The sequence below is a fragment of the Callorhinus ursinus genome, unplaced genomic scaffold (assembly GCF_003265705.2).
Source record: "Callorhinus ursinus isolate GAN/ISIS: 27379988/994484 unplaced genomic scaffold, GSC_fseal_2.0 scaffold9, whole genome shotgun sequence".
Taxonomy (NCBI): Eukaryota; Metazoa; Chordata; class Mammalia; order Carnivora; family Otariidae; genus Callorhinus; species Callorhinus ursinus.
The window spans coordinates 13802849-13815949 of NW_027397071.1; positions in this window are offsets into that span (position 1 = coordinate 13802849).

A 13101-nucleotide genomic window follows, 5' to 3' on the forward strand; every position below is an offset into this window, starting at 1 on the left:
TAAAATTACTGAATATTACCTTAAAGCTCATAATTTTATTAGTTGAACGTAGTATTTTTAACATTTAAATTCAATGAATACATTGTTTTTCCTAGAAATGTAGATATTATGATAAAATTTAACATTTTGTAGTTCTTCCAAGTTTCACAAACTATAGTACTAAAAGAATAGCACGCCCCAAATAAAGGGACTTTTCCTAATCATAATTTTATGTGATAAAATATTATCAGAATAGCTATCTGTATGGCATGATGTTAATTTCAAAATATTTTCTACTTATTTATTCACTGTATTGATAATATGGGCTTCAATTAAAAAAACTCAAAGGGTTACAAAATATTCAAGTGCCTACAAATCCCTTTGGATGTTGGCAAGATAGGTTCTCTCATATTGGGAATAACAGAAGACTACTCAGAGCCATATGCTCAATGTATTATTTGCATGTAAAATGCCTGGTAGTTCATTTGTTTACATTTCATTTGTAAGTATGTTTTAGCTGAAAGACTTTAATATGACAAATATAAAAATGAATAATGAAGGGCACCTTCTTACTTGAAAATTTTCCTCTTCTTTTTTAACTTTCCTCGTTGTTGAATATATGTAATTATATCCTTTCTTCTGCTTATCTCCCTTTCTGTTTTATAGAACTACTGAGCAGAAACTCTGTCAATGTTTGATTTATTACATACCTGAAATGTTGTTGATGCTCAATGAGGCATTGAGTAATCTGTTCCCTAAAAAGAAGTTACACACATTTAGATGTGTTAAATTTTTATTCCTTTAGAACAGTGCTAGCTAAGTGTAGTCCTTGGACTGGGTCCAGGCAACAAAATGCTGTTATCAATAATGTAGTTACAGCATAAGTACAGATTGAGAATAAGAATTTAAAACCTTTTATAAGTATTTACCATTCATGACATCAAACTACGTGGTCAACCTGTCTTTACAACAGGGCAGAGATGATTCAAAGTATTTCTTAACTTTTATTTTGAGTCAAATATGGTAATTCATTATAATACTTTAACTGTCACTTAAAGTGAATAGAATCTGAAAAAATGTACCATTATAGGGTTTACTATTACTAAAAATATATACAATTACTGAGATATGAATGAAGGACTGAAACAGAGATGTTTGCTTGGGAATGTTAGGTGAATCTATGGCAACAAAGGTAACTTGAGTTCTGTTTTCTAGTGATGCCCATAGCATTACAGGTTCAAGAACTAGCTAATGATATAAAAACGAACTTACAGAAAAATGAAACTCTCACACTATTCTTCTTTGCAATTCCTTTAGGAAAGATATAATTTGAACATTATGGTGATGTAGAGAAATAATTATATTTTTAGCCTCATTGTCAACAAGTACAATAGATTGTATAATATTATGAATGATTATCTTGTCAATATATGAGATTTGGAATTTAAGTTTAGGGTAAAGTAATCTCACATGACACAACCTCAAAGATGGGAATATATTCTGGAATGATTACCCAGATCAAAGGGATTGTACTCTTATATGAATTAAATGTACTGTTTCCTTCACAGAAAGGTTTTGCCACAGAAAAAAGGGTCAGGTGAAACAAACTATGTGTTTAGTGACATAGTAAAAATAGAAACTGTGTAAAAGTCAAGGCTTTACAGTTGAGGTTTTCTGTATTGTGTAATAATAAGGAAGCCGGTAATGCAGAAGTGTTATTGAGTCCAAAGTACAATGACTATGGAGGTGAAGCATTCTGGGAGAATGTTTGAACTATGGAATAAGATTTTAGCATTAAAAATGAATAAATAAACCAACTCAATCTCAACTTCTTTCTAAACATGAGACGTAAACAACTGAGCTTGCTTATTTGTCTGATATTTTTAATGACTGTGAAACTCCATTCAAGGAGAAAATGTGACTTGTTTTCAATGACACATAAGGGTGAAAAAAAAAAGAACTTGTTAAGAAAAAAGTTACTTACTACAACTAGGTTGGATGAATTTAGCTGCCCCAAAAATGAGCTTCTTTGTCACATTAAATCTTTAAAAATTGATTGCTCAAAGTGTAAGTGTAGATTTTTAATATGGAAATTACAATTTCACTTATATTAATCAATGTGTTTAGATATAGTGCCGAATGACAGAAGTGTAATAGTGATTCTCTACATTAATACTATACAAATACAGTTATAAACAACATATAATTATTAGAATTCTTTTTCTCTATTTTAGATTTGTCCCTAATTATATTTACTGAACTGTAATTTCATTGCTAATTACTCTAATAATAACATTGAGTTTGTATATTTTCATAAATTTTACTTTTTAGAACAGTTTTCAATTTACGTAAAAACTTCACCAATTGTACAGAGATCTCATATATCTTGTATCCAGTTTCTCCTACCATCAATATCATACATTAGTACATTTCTTACAATCAATGAACTAATAGGGACACATTGTTATGAACTAAAATCCATACTTTATTCAGATTCCCTTTTTTACATATCGTCCTTTTCATGTTTCAGAATCCCATGCAGGATAACATTGCATTTATAGTCATCATCATGTCTCCTTAGGCTCCTTTTGATTGTAACATTTTCTAATCTAAGATACTATAATTTTTATTTGGATGACCTGGACAGTTTTGAGGAGTATTACTTAGGAATTTTGTACATAGTTTTACTACTGAAACTTGTCTAATATTTTTCTCATGATTAGTCTGGGAGTATGTGTTTTAAGGAGGAAAACCACAGAGGTAAAATGATGTTCTTGTCACATCATATCAAGGGTACATACTATCAACGGAGCTTATCACTTTTGATGTAAACATTGATCACCTTGCTGAGCAATTATTTATTAAATTTCTCCAGTATAAAGTTACTACTTCCTCTCCCCTTCCCATATTGTACTCTTGGAAAGATGTCACTTTGAACAATCCGCATTTAAAAACTGGGAAGTTTTCCACCTCCTTGAGTGGAGTTACTAAATAAATACGTTGAATTCCTCTGCATGGAAAACTTGTCTCTTCTTCTCCATTTGTTTATTTATTCAGTCATTTAGGTATATCAGTATGGATTCATGGATACCTATTTTAAAAATGGGTTGTAACAAAATATTTTATTTTATTGTTCAAATTTTCCTGTTTTGGTCATTGAAAGCTCTTTCACTTGGCCCCTGTATTCCTTTGACAGAATTCATGATTGTGGGGTTGATTTTCCTTCTTTCTGTTTGTTTTAAGATTGTTGTAGAGCTTTTTAGATTTACAACAAAATTGAAAGGAAGGTACAGAGATTTCCCCCATTTACTCACTACTCCCAAACATGTATAGCCTTTCCCCCATTGTCAGGATCAATCAACACATTGGCAGGTTTTACCAAGGATGAGGCCTACATTCATACATCATAATTATCCAAAGTTCAGAGCCTACATTATGGTTCACTTTGGGTGTTAAACATTCTATGCGTTTGGACCAATGTATAATGACAGATATTCATCATTTTGCATACAGGGTATCTTCATTGTCCTAAAAATCCTTCTTCTGTGTTTTTTATCCCTCCCTTTCCCCAGGCAACCACTGATCTTTTATTGTATCCATAGTTTTGCCTTTTCCAGAATGTCATATAGTTGGAATAATGTAAATATGCAGCTTTTGCAGATTGTCTTCTTTCACTTAGTAATACACACTTAAGTTTCCTCTGTCTTTTGATGGCTTGATAGCTCATTTCTTTTCAGCACTCAATAATATTCCATTGTCTGGCTATACCACAGTTTATTTTTCCATTTACCTACTGAAGGACATCTTGGCTGCTTCAAGTTTTGACAGTTATGAATGAAGCTGCTATAAACATCCATGTACAGGTTTTTGAGTGGACAGTGGTTTTCAACTCCTTTGGGCAAATACCAAAGAGTGTGGTTGCTGGATTGCATGGTAAGAATGTTTCATTTTGTAAGAAGCTGTCAAACTTTCTTCCAATATTGGCAGTGACATTTTGCATTCCCATCATCAATGAATGAGAGTTCTGGCTGCTCCACATTCTTGCCAAAACCTTCTCAGTGTTTTGGATTTTAGTCATTTTCACAGACGTGTAGTGTTATCTGATTATTGTTTTAATTTCATTTCCCTGATGATATATGGTGTGTAGCATCTTTAAATATGCTTTTTTGCCATCTGTAATGATCTTTGGTGAGGTGTCTGTTAAGGTCTTTGGCCCTTTTAAAACTCAGGTTGTTTGTTTATTATTGCATTTTATGAGTTATTTGTATATTTAAGATAGCATTCCTTTATCAGATGGTCTTTTGCAAATATATCCACCCAGTCTGTGGCTTGTCTAATTATCTTGATATGGTCTTTCACAGAGCAGAAGATTTTAATTTTATCAATTCCAGCTTATGAATTATTTTTTTCATGGCTTATGCCTTTGGTGTTTGCTTTCCTTTCTGATCACTTTCTTATATCCTGGCACAACAGGATGCTCCACGCTCATCTTGTATTGCTCTGGTCACATAGTCCCTGATTCCTAGAATCAGACATTTCTCCAAGGAGTCCTGATTTTTTTTATTGGATATTGATATTAGAATCTAAGATATGGGTATTAGATGTGCTCAGTGCTACTGGGGTTTCAATGCTTCTGGACAATCTCAGCTGACAGAACAAGAAACATGTTGAGTGTACATACTAACCTGTGTATGAACACATAACAATAAATACATCTATGTTAACCGTATATATCTATATTAAGCTAAACATAATTTTTTACTGATATCTCCAAATCTAATTCATTACAACATGGATCATTCCAGCCTGCTTTCCTGTTTATCTGTAAACTCCCACTCCAACAGGGAGAAAACCAGCTTCCATCATCCATTTATATAATTGTTCAATTTCAGTATGCATGTATAACCATATCAAAATTGTTAACCCATACCTCAGTGGGATGTAAATTTATCAACTAGAGTACAGTACTTATGTACAGTTTCTTTTACCCTCAGTTTTACAAATTCTACTCATTCTACTCATTTCCAGTAGATCATCACCCCTCACCTCTTTCAGTAAGCTTATTTCATATACAATACAATTGGATTGTTTTGTAAATTCCGCATTCCATCTCAGAATTACTCTGACCTTTTAAATGTTTTTTTTCTTTTTTAATTTGCATGCATTAAGATTCACTCTGTGCTGTAAAGTTCTTTTTTTTTAAGATCTTATTTATTCATTTGAGACATAGAGATACAGAGAGAGAGAGAGAGAGAGAGAGAGAGAGAGAGCATGAGCTGGGGGAGGGGCAGAGGGAGAAGCAGGCTCTGCACTGAGCCAGGAGCCCGATGTGGGGCTCCATCCCAGGACCCTGGGGTCATGACCTGAGCTGAAGGCAGACGCTTAACCATCTGAGCCACCCAGGTGCCCCTGTAAAGTTCTAAAAATTTTGACAAATACATAGGGTCATGAATCGATAATTTTAGTATCCAACAAAATAGTTCGACTGCTCTGTAATGTTCAGTGTCTGTCCCTGTCCAAGTCTCCTTTCCCTTCCCCAAATATCTGGCAATAACTGATTGTTGTACTATAGTTTTGCCTTTCCAGAATGTCATACAGTTGGAATTGTATAGTACCGACTTCAAACCAGCTTCTTTTACTAGTAATATGCATTTAAGATTCATCCATAACTGTGGCTGGCTTGATAACTCATTCCTCTGAGTTCCTGAATGATATTGCTACGTAGGGACATGCAAGTTTATTTATCCTTTCACTATTGGAAGATAGCTTAGTTGCTTTGAGTTTTTCGAGATTATAAATAAAGATGCTATATGCATTCCTACTCAGGTTTTTGTGTGGACATAAGTTTTTAAATCACTTGGGTAATAAATGAGTGTTTCTGTTGCTCCACGCCCTTGCCAATAATTGTTTGTTAGTCTTTTGCATTTTTATTTTATTAGGCGTATAGTGATATCTCATTATTTTAATTTGCAATTCCATAATAAATAATATGGAATATCTTTTCATATGGTTGTGTGCCATCTCTACATCTCTTTGTATCAAGTGTCTGTTTATGCCATTTTCTTTTTTTTAATTTGATATCTTATTGTTGAGTTTTAAGAGTTCTTTGTATATTGTGAGAAGTCTTTATTACATATGAGTTTTGAAACTATTTCCTTCCAGTCTGTGCCTTCTGTTAGTTTGTCTTAACTGTGTGTTTAACAGAGTAGAAATTTTTAGTTTTAATACAGTCCACCTAATTATTTTTTTGTACCATGGACTGTGTTTCTGGTATTAAAACTCATCCCCAAACTCAAGGTCACCTAGATTCATGCTTAAAAATGTTTTCTTTAAAAATTTTATTGTTTTGAGTTTAAATTTAGGTCTATAAAGCACTTTGAGTAAATTTTAGTGGAAACAGATACAAAATCTGTGCCTAGGTTATTATTATTATTATTAATCAGGCAATTTTTCTAGTGTCATTTGTTGAAAAGACCATCCTTTACCCATTGAATTACCTTTTCCCTTTTATCAAAAGCAGTTGGTTATATTTGTCTGGAGTCTGTGTCTGGGCTTTCCATTCTGCTTCATTTGTTTAGGAGCCTGTTTCTTGATTACTATAGCTTTATAGTAAGTTATAATATTGGCCTGCGTTAAGTCTTAAACTTTTTTCTTCATGTCAGTATTTTGTGGGCTTTTCTAGATTTTTTGCCTTTCCATATAAATTTTAAAATAAGTTGTCAATAGATATAAAATAGCTCACTAGGATTAAATACAGCAAATTAAGTGGAACTTATTCCAAATATACAACATTAGAAAATGATTCCATGTAATTCACCTGTAACATCAACAGGCTACAGAAAAAAAAAATTCTATAAAATGTCAATTAGCGCAGAAAGCACATTTGAAAAAATCTAATACTCATTCCTGATAAAACTATCAACTATGAGACAACAAATGTATATAAGATAACAAAAGAATAAAAGGTATACAGACTAGGTAAGAAGAAATAAAATAATCTATATTCACAGATAAGATGATGGCCTATGCAGACAATTCAAAATATTTAATGAAAACTCTCCTGAAACAAAGATGAAGACACAGCAAGATCATAGGATACAAAGTTAATGTATAAAAGTCAATTGTTTTTCTATATATCAGCAATGAACAATTGTAATTTAAAATTAAAATATAATAATATCATTTATAATATCAACAAAATGAAATACTTATGTATAAATCAAAATACGTATGGGGTCTATGTGCAGAAATCTACAAAATTCTGATGAAAGAAATCTTAAAGACCTAAATAAATGCAAAGGTTTTCCATGGTCATGAATTGGAAGTCTAAATATTGTGAAGATGTCAGTTCTTCACAATCTGATCTGTAGATTCAACAAAACTCCAAAGAAAATCCTAGTGAGCTATTCTGTAGCTGTATTTAAAATATATATTAAGAAAATCTATATACATATATATTTATATCTGGAAAAATTATCCTTTAAGAGTGAAGGGGGTATAAAAACTTTCTCAAATAAACAAAACCTTAGAGACTCATAACCAGCAGGTATACACTTCAAGAAAAAATAAGTTCTTCATGGAGAATGAAATTTATAAGGGTGAGAAATTCAAATCTATCCTAGAAAAAATATTTTCAAACAATAAAATGAAGCAAAAACCAATTGGTGATGTCGGTAAAATTAAAAAAGTGATTCTATAGATAATGATTAAAATCATGAAATAAAATAATATGACTAACTTTTATGCTAAATATTATCTTTGAAATGAGCAATTTTCTAGAAAAATATATCTAATAGATAATTAGAAAACCTGAATAAACTAATAAACTAGAATAAATGAAACATAATTTTAAAATATTCACAAAGGCAATGCTTCCATGAGTTTGAGTTTATCTTCAAAGACTTCAAAAAAATGGCATATTTCTATAATATTTTAACTACTCCAAATATGTGTATGTAAGTATGTATCCAAGTGCATATACACACTCACTCACACAGATACTTTTTCTTCTCTCCCCTCAAAAATTAGCTAGTAATTTTTGTTAGGTACAGCTCAGTTTTTTTTAAAAAAAAAATTTATTCTTTCTCATTATGTGTTAATGAACTTTTAACAGTTTCAGAGATTAGGGCACGCGGGTGGCTCAGTTAAGTATCTGCATTCACCTCAGGTCATGATTTCAGGGTCTTGGGATCAAGCCCTGGGTCAGGCTCCTTGCTCAGTGGGGAACCTGCTTCTCCTTCTGCCTGCTGTTCCCCCTGCTTGTACTCTCTCTCTGTCAAATAAATAAATAAAATCTTAAAAAAAAAAAAACGGTTTCAGAGATTTTCTTTACAGGTTGCTGTATTATGGTATTTATTAAATTGTTGGCTTAATAAGTGAGCTTCTTAGGTAAAACTCCTGACATTCGATGTTTTTATAGCCCCCTCTTCTAAGTTTATGCAGTGGTCTATGGGGAAAAACAGATTTCAGAATGTTGCATTTTGCTCTATTATAAAAGAAACTTTCTTTATAAGCATGTATATTTTTATACATCTAATATTGCTTATATATTTTAATTCTATAATATTCACTGTATGCTATAATCTATTTTATAGTTTTTTTTAAAATTTAAATTCAATTAGCCAACATATAGTATGTCATTAGTTTCAGATGTAGAGTTCAATAATTCATCAGTTGCATATAACCCCAGTCTTCATCACATCATGTGCCCTCCTTAATGCCCTAAAAAAGAAAAGAGAGATATATCTCTCTAGTCATATTGTCTTTCAAGCAAATATCTACTTATACTAAAATATGGAAATGAGATAGCCTTCAAAGCAGGAAGAATATGAAACTGACCCAAATGCAATTGTAGTAATAAATGTAATTAGTGGCATCTACTTTTCACTGGATAACAACTGAAATAACAAGTTAAGTGATACGAAAAAATGAACTGCTTTGCTGAGAATTAAAGAATTGATTTTATTGTTTTGCTTTAATACTGTACTCCGATATGATATATTTTTCAAAAACCACTATGATATTTTAATAAGCAACAGTAAAATGTCAACAATATTTGATTATATGTCTTTGTTTAAACTGGTACAGAGAATATGAAGCCATATATGGTTTGATCATTAACTCTAAACACTTCATCTATTTATCCTTAGCAACATATACACCGAGGTTGCTAGATTGAAAAATTCTACTTCGGTTTAACTCTTATTTATTTTTAACAGTAGGGAAAGAGAAAATGGGTAAAGTAGTCTGATGTTTATAATTGCACAAGTAAATGATAGTATGGTCTACAACTGAACATACTAAAAAATGGATAGTGTATATCATTCAAGAATGTAAAAGCTTATCCATTCAATAAAATATTCCAACAGAGTTCAATGTTTTCTTTAAAGGCATGTATCTAGTATTATAGCTAGCATTAAATGTTAAGATCAAAAAAGTCAATAAAAAAAAAAAAAACTACTGGCATATAACCAACTACACCTATTCCCGGTAAGTTACTGTTTATCACTGGCACTAACACACGGTGCTTCTAAAGATAAATCTCACAACGTCCCCTGTACAGGAGACATTGTATTTATGAGATCGTATAGCTATATTTCTGTTTCATTGGGTAACTTTTATCAACAGAAAAAAACTCTAGCAATATAAAATATAGACTTACAACAGTAGTATTCTGTTAACATTTTGCACATCTTTATACATATGTACTTCATAGAAGGAATTTATAATGGAAGGCATAAATCTACATATACAGATCACACTGTGGATTTAATACATAGAGGATCAATATATTAAGTTTTTGACTGGACTATATTAAGTATTTTTCCCCACCGAATATAAGATTAAATTCTTTAGTGTTTAATGGAGGGAAAGGACACTATTGGCAGGTTAATGTGCCAAACTGATATATTAAAGCATAAAGGTGAACAAGCCACAGTAATTTTCCTTTGGAAAAATAACTAATAAGTAGATTCCAACAGGAAAATATACATTACAACAACAAGTGGAAAGCAAATGCTTGGAGTTATGTCTAATACTTTTAGAAAAAGAAGCCAATGAATGATCTTGTTATAATCCACAGCTAATGACACACTTACTACACTCAAATATTGACTTACATACTATAAATTTACCATTAAGGGTCATTTGACAAATTACATTGCAAGACACTAAGTAATATACTGATGGCTAAGGGCTTAATTTATGAGGAACAGAACATTGATAAACATTACTCAATTCACCATAGCTGACCATTAAACACATTCATCAAGAAACTTATTTTTATCATCCTCTTACACTATGTAAAAGAATAATAATATCATTAATATGATTATTAGATAGGATCTATATCACATATAATTTTTATTCTGCTTGTCTTTATATCTCCCAAATTAGTCATCTCATTTTTGCTTTCAAGAAATAAGATATTTTTGTAGACTTTTAGTACAATAAATTAGATTTTTTTGTTTGTTTTTACATATGTGTGTGTGTTATACAAAAAGCTAAGGTGCTGAAGTTTACTAAAGTCAATGCAAAAAGAAATATTTCAGTAAGGTGAGAGCATTGTAAATTTTACACAGAAACACTCAACTGAGTGCATATTCACTGTTATTTTTTAAATATGTCTTGACAGTATTATAATGATAAAATAAAATTTGTTTTTTAAAGTTACTAAATTCAAAGTAGCTTTTTATCACTGTATTTTTTTCAAACAACTGATATTAAAAGTACAAACATCATCAAGTGAAGTTTGATAAATTATTTAAAAATTAAAGACTTGTTAAAAGTACAAAAATTTAGGAATTAATCAACCATAGATTATGTAAAGTCATCACTATGAGCTAGTTCGTGATATCTTCAGTCTATTAATTATATCATGACTTTAGATTTTTGAAAAAATACATGAGATAATGAGATTTTATTTTATTGGTAAAAATAAATTGGATTAAGTACTTTCACGCACTATTCTTTTCTTTGAAATCTACTTGATAGATATTTTAAAGCTCTTCCAATGCTCTGTTGATTTGTGTTAGCACAATGCATCCTTATATTAAAAGTTGATTTCTTATGAACAATATATAGTTGTGTCTTACATCTTTATCCAATTTGACAATCTCTTGCATTTAATTTAATTTAATTTTAGTGCAATTACCAAAATGTTTGGGTTTGAATCTGACATCTTGCTTTTTGTCTTCTAATGGTCCTGTCAATTATTTGTTTCCTTTTCCCCATTTCCTTTTTTCATAATTACAAGTATTTATACTTAATTTCCCTAGTTGGTTAATTAGCTATACATCTTTATTCTGCTTTTTAAATGATTTACAGTGGTCATCTTATATCTACATTATATGCCTTCAAATAACACTTACCATTTCAAAAAATGTAAAATTTTACAACAATGTACTCCCAATTTCTCCCACCCATTTAGTGGTTATGTTGTCATATAGTCTGCTTCTACATATGTTACCATACATTGTCAGTTATCTTTCACAGCTATCCTTTAGAGAGATCTAAAAATTTCTTATTTTAAAAAAATAAGAAGCACTTCTTTATAATCATCATGACGTGTATCATTTCCAGGGCACATTATTCTTTATTCTAAATCCACATTTTCATCTAGTATCATTTTCCTTCACCCAGAAATGCTTCCTTTGTGTCGTGTCTTTTAATGCTGTTTTGTCAGCAATAGATCCTCTCAGCTTTTGTATATATATATATATATATATATATATATATATATATATATACACATATATATAAAACTTTTGCCTTTATTTTTGTTTTTTTGTCAATCATTATTTTTGTTTTTGTTTAATTTATTTTTGTATTATTATATTCAGTTAGCCACATATAGTGCATCCTTAGATTTTGATGTAGTGCTCAACGATTCATTAGTCATATATAATACCCAGTGCTCATCACAAATGTGCCCTCCTTAGTACCCATCACCCGGCTGCCCCATCTCCCACCCCCTTCCCTTCTGTAACCCTCAGTTTGTTTCCTGGAGTCCAGAGTCTCTCATGGTTTGTTTCCCTCTCTGTCTTCTTCCCATTCTGTTTTCACTCCCTTCCCCTGTGGTCCTCTGCACTATTCCTTATGTTCCACATGTGAGTGAAACCATATGATAATGGTCTTTCTTTGTCTGCCTTTATTTTGAAATAAGTTTTTACTGGATATAGAATCCTAGTTTGACATTTTTTTCCTTTCAGCAATTTTAGATATTTTCTAAGATCTTGTAGCTTGTAATATTTCTGAGAAAACATCTGTAAATTTCCTACTTCTTCCTCTGTCTATAATGTGTATGTTTTCTCCAGAGGCTTAATTTTTTTCTCTGTCAAATGTTTTTAGTAATTTAATAATGATGTTATCTTTATTTCTACCTTCACTTCATTTTGGATCTTTGCTATTGCTGCCTTTAAGTTCACTAATCTTTATCTCTGCGGTTTCTGTTATGCTGTTACTTGGATTCTGTGTACTTTTCAGATGTATTTTTATCTCTATATGTTATATATAGTTTTTTTGTTTTTGTTTGTGTGTTTGTTTACTATCTTCCACACCTCTCCCTGACATGCTTGTTCTTTGCTTTCTTCTACATCCAGGTGTATTTGCAACAGTTTCTGTTTTGTTTTGTTTTTATATCCTTGTCAGTTAATTCTTCCATCTATTAATCTGGTGTATTTCTTTTGCTTGATTTTTCTCCAGAATATTTTCTGGGTCATGATATTTTTGGGTTTTGGTATGCTTAGGAAATTTTTTTTTTTGAGTGGTCTGAGAGTAGCTCTCAACACGGGACTAAGGTAATCCCACTTGAGGTAATATCTTTCAGACAACTCCATTTCATATCCTGTGTATTAAGATGTCCTTTTCATTCTGGTAAAAACACAATTTTCAGTCGTGTGTGGGTTTCAGACATTGCCCCACTTTTGTCTTTCCGGTATTTTCTCCCTAACCCTTAATAATTTCCTCCTATGCAGACACAAAAATACTCAGCAAACAATATTATTCATCCTTTAAAATGAAGATAGTGTTGTGCTACCATCACCAGCATCTTTCTTCAGAACATTTTTTTCTCATAAAACTGAAACTCGGTACCCATTTTACGATAACTCTCTGTTTTCCCTT